Genomic DNA, 6,852 nt, shown 5'->3' on the forward strand with positions numbered 1-6,852 from the left:
TACAGACAATCTATGAGAACTAGAGTTTAAAATTGCTGAATGCAAGAGCAATAAATAAAACTCAACTGCATTACTATACACCAGCAATAAGCAACTATGAATTGTAATTTAAAAAAAACTACAGTAGCCACAAAAACTATAAGATAATAAGTGTAAAGCAACTCTAACAAAAAATTCTTATGGTCAAATTATAAAAGTATAATGAAAGACATAAAAGTAGACCCAACAAAGGGGAAGATTGCAATTTCATGCATGTGTACATATGAATATAATAAAAAAGTAATAAAATGAACCTTGATGCCTCCCTCCTAGTTTAAGAAAAAACATATTGCCAATATCTTTGAACCCCCTCTGTGGGCCTTTCCCCAATCACAGCCCTCATTCCCCACTGTGGGTAACCATTATCCCAAATTTTGTACTAACCATTGATTGTTTTGCTATCCTCATGGCCTGCCCTGGCCCCAATTATCACAAAATTTCTTTACTTAAAAGAAATCATGCTCAAAGTCCCAATGTATGAACAGATAAAAGCAGAACGTCTCCAGGTTGACTAGGATTGGGTTTAGATCACAGGCAACCAAGCCTCCACTTTGACCCTTAACCGTGGCCCAGAGCAAAATTTGAATACTAAATCATTTCCGGAGTTTAAAGGGTGATTATTCAAATCTCATCTGCATACTGATGACATGCTGCAAACAGTACAACTGTTTTCAGGTAAAAAAAATTTTTTTCTTTCTCAAGTTTTCTAAGTATGAAGATATTATTTTCAGTATTCCTTAGCTAAACTTCTGCAGGCAGTAACTCTTGGGATAATTAGCCACCATCAGTGCACTAGGAGTTACAGTTTCCTGAAGGGTGAGTTCGGGGTTAGGGTAGTCATACTCTGGTTTCTCTTCAGATCGTATAAATCTTTCGCCTTTTACTAAAGATTTCCGTGGAGAGGAACAATTTTGAGTCTTAACCTAATTTTTTGAGGCCTTGTTGTTACAAGGCTACCAAATATTGTTCAAAAAATAGTTAAAATGCTAGGATCTTCAGTTTATCATTAGCTGTAATTTGTGCTTAAATAGCAACGGGTGTTCGCTGTGTTTTGTGGTTTTGAGTAAAATCCATTTAACCTCATGAAGCAATGTGGTTTTTTACCTTTTTCTTTTTCTGCTTTGGAACTTTATTATATCGTATGCTCCTTTAGGCCATGCTTCTTAGACTCCAGGGGCGTTCATACTCCCTGTCCACACAGCTTTTCGTATTCACATATTCTGCTCCCCGTAGTTGGCTCGTTTTCTTCGTGGCACTATCCAATACAAACTTAACTCGAGGTACCGATGGAATTTTAAATTTTATAGAAGCCCCATTAAATAAGTAAAGAGAAACAGGTAAAATTGATTTTAATAGTTTAATCCGATAGATCCAAAATGTTATAATATCTGGATGTCCTTAGTATAAATAATTATTGAGCTGTTTTACATAATTTTCCCCAAACTTTAGGCATTGCTTTGGCAGAGCTAATCTTATTTAAGTAAAAGAGTACACTTTCTTAACAGCTCTTTCCTTTCTATAAGCTGTTATTTGTTGGAGTCGTTGCTCTGTTCTAGTTTATTTTCTTTGCTTAGGATGAGTCTTCAGCATTTGATGCTAGTTATATTGGAAAAAGTTTGTAATTTTTCTGCACCTGAAGGGTTCTGAATATACAGTGTGCTTACCAAACACCTTGTGAGTAACCAGATTCCAAGACGCTGTCAGCACACTTACCCTCGCCCCTTCCTCACTGCAATCCCTTCTCTAATCCAAAAAGTCAGACACTAATCTGACTTTCCATGGTAATCATTTTCTTGTTTTTCTTTCTGTGTTCCCTTCCTTCCTCAGAGAATTTAATAGGAGGGCCACTGTGTTCGTCAGGGTCCTCCAAAGAAACAGAACCAAAAGGTTATACATGAATACATAGATTTATTATGAAGTAATGACTCATGCAATTATGGAAGCTGAGAGGTCCCATGATCTGCTGCTATCTTCCTGCTGGAGACCCAGGGAAACCGGTGGTGTCGTTCTAGTCCAAATTTAAAAACTTGAGAACCAGAGAAGCCAATGATGTAAGTCTGGATCTAAGGCCCAAGAACCAGGAGTGCTGAAGTCCTAGGACAGGAGATGAATGTCCCAGCTCACACAGAGAGGGTAAATTCACTCTTCCTCTGCCTTTTGTTCTATTTGGGCCCTCCATGGATTGGTGATGCCCACCACATTGGTTAGGGTGATCTTCGCTTACTCTACTGATTCAAATACTAATCTCTTCCGGAAATACCTTCACGGACACACCTAGAAATATCTGGGCATCCCTTAGGCAGGTTGACACATAAAGGTGATCGTCACAGCCACCTTCATCTCCGAGTTTCATCCTTATAACCATCCCAAGTGAGAAGCCACTCTATGTGCTCTATTGACCATTCATGACCCAGAGTTCCCTGGACTGCTTTTGTCCTGACCGACAGGCTTCTCTTGCTTGTCTCTCCTTGGACAATAGCTGCTGCCCATTGTCTCTTTCTTGGGTTGTTTCCCTCCAAGGCTGACAGCCAGGACAAAAGAATTCATTTAAACTCAGGAGAAATGGATGTTTAGAGGGGTGCAGGTCAAAAAGGCAGAAGGTGGATCTGAGATTGCCATCCATGCTTCCTTTCAGCCCCAGGAATCTTCACATTGCTTTAAGATTTTGGCCTCAGATGTCTCAAGATTTTCCCTTGGGGTTCTCTGTAACAGGATAGGGATGGGGATTAGGGATGAGGGATGCTTTGACCTAACTTCAGAAGAGAAGAAACTAGACTCCCATTTCCTCCTCGCCATGAGAGAAAACCCAACAGTACAGTCCCTTGGTCAAGTGGGGAACCAAGCCCAGGACATTGCTGAATCCCTAGTTCTGTTCTGTCCAATGTGGTAGCCACTAGCCATGTTGGCTATTTGAATTTAATTAATTAAAATTAAATAAAATTAAAAATTCAGTTCCTTAGACACACTAGTCACATTTCAAGTACTCAGTAGTCACATGTGAGTAGTGGTTGCTATTTTGGACAGCACAAAACACAATCATTTTTATCACTGCTACCCTAGGCCAAGAAGCTCCCAATATCCACACCTAAGGCAGAAATCACTGAACCACCCTCATTGCCACAGGGCAGCTGAGTTTGGTTCCAGCATAAAGGAGAGGTGGCCAGGTGAGTGCTTGACTTTCAAAGATCTTCTTTCCTTCCTTCCCTCTGCTAACCGCGCTTCTCCCACTTCACATAGTAAAGGTCTTCCTGTTGTCTACCCTAAACCTCACCCAGGTGAAGTGCTGGAGGATAGAGAAACATTCAGGTCTCTCAACAAATGTCAATTTAAATAGTTGTATCCATTCTGAAGAAATCAATGAGCCTAGACAATAAATTCTTTTATAAATTAAAATATTTTCAAATCTTTTTTTCCAACAGAATTTAAGGAAGGCTTAATCCAGTTGTCACCTGGTTGTTTATTATATGGTAGTGAGTGACATCGTTGAAACTCCTTCCATCTACTGCTTTATGGGAACGAGGTATCTTAGGCTACAGCTAGAAAGTGAAAAAAAAAATAGCAATAAGTAATATGTATCCACCTAATTAAGAGATGTGGTTCCAATAAAAGGATGCCTTTATGTTTAATAATCATCAAAATATGTAATATATTTGTAGTGGATTCATAAAACATGTATTACTAATAATTGTAATAATAAATCAGCCCAGGAGAAAAACATTAATGCATAGAACTTTAAAGTCAAAGGATGTAGAAAAAGTTTTAAAATTCAATGTACTTATTTTGTCATCAAAAGTATGATTGAGTAATCAATAAAATACTTTCGGGTATAAAAATATATTTGTATTCAATTCTTAGGTAAGTGGAAGTGGAAAAACAAGTTCAAGAACAGAAGGAATTATGTTAAAAAATTAAAATAAAAAAATTATGATGGTAAGTATCAACTCTCTTGGGTATTTACCATTATTTACCTTTAAAAGTAATAAAATAGCTGAGAGTATGAATATTTAATGCACAGAATATTCTTCCTTTGCATCTGTTTAAACATACATCAGTGCCTTATCCCCTAGCTAAGCCCTGTGAGGTATAGTTATTATTATAGGACAAGAACTTTTCATCTCCCTGGGTTTCTAACTTTCCATTACATTGTGAAATGTAGCAACCATGCAAAAGAGTATCAAAACAAGTGTTTGCATGGATGAACCTTGCAAACATTATGCTAAGTGAAAAAGGCCAGTCACAAAAGGCTACAGGTTGTCTGCTTCCATTTAAATTGGCCAACCAACTGCTAATGGAATATATTCGGAAAAAAAAATGTTACGTTGTTCTTGGTGTACTATGTAGTTAGGCCTGCAATGGTTGCATTTATACTGGATCTGTACTGTATTAACTTCTTTCTTGTCACTATTCCCTAAACTATCAGTATAACAATTATTTACATGTCATTTACACTGTATTAGATATTATAAGTAATCTAGATATGATTTAAAGCATATAGTCTTTCAATAGATGATTGAATAAAGATGTGATACATTAAGAAAAGATGAAATACTGCCATTTGCGACAACATGGATGGATCTTGAGATTACCATGCTAAGCAAAATAAATCAGATAAAAAAAGTTGAGAACCATATGATTTCACTCATATATGTGATATAAAACTGAAAGCAACAAATGAACAAGATGAAAACCAAAAACTCATAGACACAGACAACAGAGGGAAAAGGGAAAAGAGGGAAGTAAATAAGGGTAAAGGGGAAGAAATATATGGTCACAGAAGATTTGACTTTGGATGGTGAACACACAATACAATATACAGATAACGTGTTTTTAAATTGTACACTTGTAACCTATATAATTTTATTAACCAATGTCACCCCAATAAATTTAATAAAAATTAAAAATAATTAGGTATATAGATGTCTGTAGGTTATGTGCAAATACTATGACATTTTATATGCGGGACTTAAGCATGCAGAGATTTTGATATCCAAGGGGGTCCCAGAACCAATCTTCTGCAGATACTGAGAAATGACTATATATGAAATGTCCAGAATAGGCACTTTAGAAAGAGAAAACACATTAGTGTCTGCCAAAGTATTGGGGGCGGGGAGTAACTGCTAATGAATTGTTTCTTTTGGGGGGAGGGGATGACAAAAATATCCCAAAATTAGATTGTGGTGATGATTGTATAACTCTGTGAATATACCAAAAACCATTAAATTATACACTTTCAGCGGGTGAATTGCATGACACGTGAATTATATGCAGTAAAGATATTTTTCAAATATACAGTATTTGAAAACTTTATATCAAATACATGCCAAATATGAATGACTTGTAAGCTAAAGAACCAGCAAAATGAAAAACAAACATGCCAGCTCAGAGGTGTCAAAGTTGGGAAGCGGACTGTTTACACAAGCAGCTGTGGGGGGCGGGGCGGGGGGCGGGGGACGCGGGGAAGAGCTGCAACTTCGTTTCCCAAGGTTGTTCAGTTACCACGATTGGAGGAGTCGGTGTAGGCTGGTAGGATCTGGTAGCAGAGAGCCTCAGAGGAGCGCACAGTACATTTTAAAAGTACAGGATAAGGAAACACGAGGTCTGAAAACGAAATACAATTTCATCCCAAACAGTGGCATCAGGTGGGGCAGGAAACGTGTAACCCAGCATGCAAACTCCATATTTAAACAGGACACTGCCAGGGACTTTTTTCAAACGGCAGACAAAAATGCAGACTATTCAAAAGTGTACACTCTGGAGGTGCACGTGTAAAAAAACAACCCAAACACTCGTGCGTCCACCACGCAGCTTAAGAAAATCGTCGGACTTTGAAAACCCCTGTGTGTCATTCCCTAGTCACACCTCTCACTCCCCACCGAAGGGAGGAGCCACTGTCCTGAATTTTGGGTTAATCACTTACTTTCTAATTCTTTTTCAATTTAACAGCAAACTTTTTAATTAATAGAAATCGAACTCCGATATATAAATGCATAAAACATAAAACTCGTCTGTGATCAGGATGGCATTTAGGTCCCAACCAGCAAATCTCCGCTTCGCCCCCTAATGGTGACGCAAGGCACCGTGTGAATACTAAGATATTTCCGGAATGGCACAAGCGGCAACTGGCCTGATTTGCATACCCACAGTGCACTGCACCAAGTACAAGTTTAAAACAACAAAACGTAAATTTTTCTTCCACTTATATTTTCTGAAAGTTAGAATTTTATTTACAGAATAATCTGGGAAGTTTTACTGATGCACTTATTCTTGGCGTTATCTAGCCACCGTCAGTGGACAAGGAGTTTCTTTTACCCGAGAAGCGAGTTAGAGGAGGTCACCGCATACTCTGGTTTCTCTTCAGATCGTATAAATCTTTCGCCTTTTACTAAAGATTTCCGTGGAGAGGAACAACTCTGAGTCTTAACCCAATTTTTTGAGGCCTTGTTTCGGCAAGGCTACTTATGAAGTTTTAAAAACAGACTTGGCTTTGGTTAGCATTTTGCATGTAAGATGGGTGTTCATTGCATTAGTGATTGGATTTTTCTAGTTTCGTGCCGATGGTTTGTTATTGCAAAATCGCGTGTGGGATGTTAAAAAACTTGCTGGCACAACATGGTCTTGTAATGGTATACAGTAGTAGGCACTCATTTAGGTCTTGCTTCTTACTTAAATCTCTTCTGAAGGTTTCCGTGTTTTGCTGACTGTAAATACAGTCTGTTCCTTTTCATCGCAGCACTGTCAGGTAGAAATGGGTGTTTTAAGCTTTTTAAAATCAAGTTAAGCAAAAGAAAAACGGATGAAGTTGATGTTAGTGTA

General features: G+C 38.0%; 2 non-coding genes across 2 annotated transcripts; both read left to right on the forward strand.

Annotated features, from left to right (window-relative positions):
• Nucleotides 1-878: 878 nt before the first annotated feature.
• Nucleotides 879-994, forward strand: LOC118601041. Its single transcript, XR_004950147.1, has one exon. It is a non-coding gene; the product is annotated as a U5 spliceosomal RNA (small nuclear RNA).
• Nucleotides 995-6,377: 5,383 nt separating this feature from the next.
• On the forward strand, nucleotides 6,378-6,493 carry LOC118601043. The gene has a single exon (XR_004950148.1). It is a non-coding gene; the product is annotated as a U5 spliceosomal RNA (small nuclear RNA).
• The last annotated feature ends 359 nt before the right edge of the window (nucleotides 6,494-6,852 follow it).

The sequence above is a fragment of the Rousettus aegyptiacus genome, unplaced genomic scaffold, assembly GCF_014176215.1.
Source record: "Rousettus aegyptiacus isolate mRouAeg1 unplaced genomic scaffold, mRouAeg1.p scaffold_m13_p_3, whole genome shotgun sequence".
NCBI classification, from domain to species: domain Eukaryota; kingdom Metazoa; phylum Chordata; class Mammalia; order Chiroptera; family Pteropodidae; genus Rousettus; species Rousettus aegyptiacus.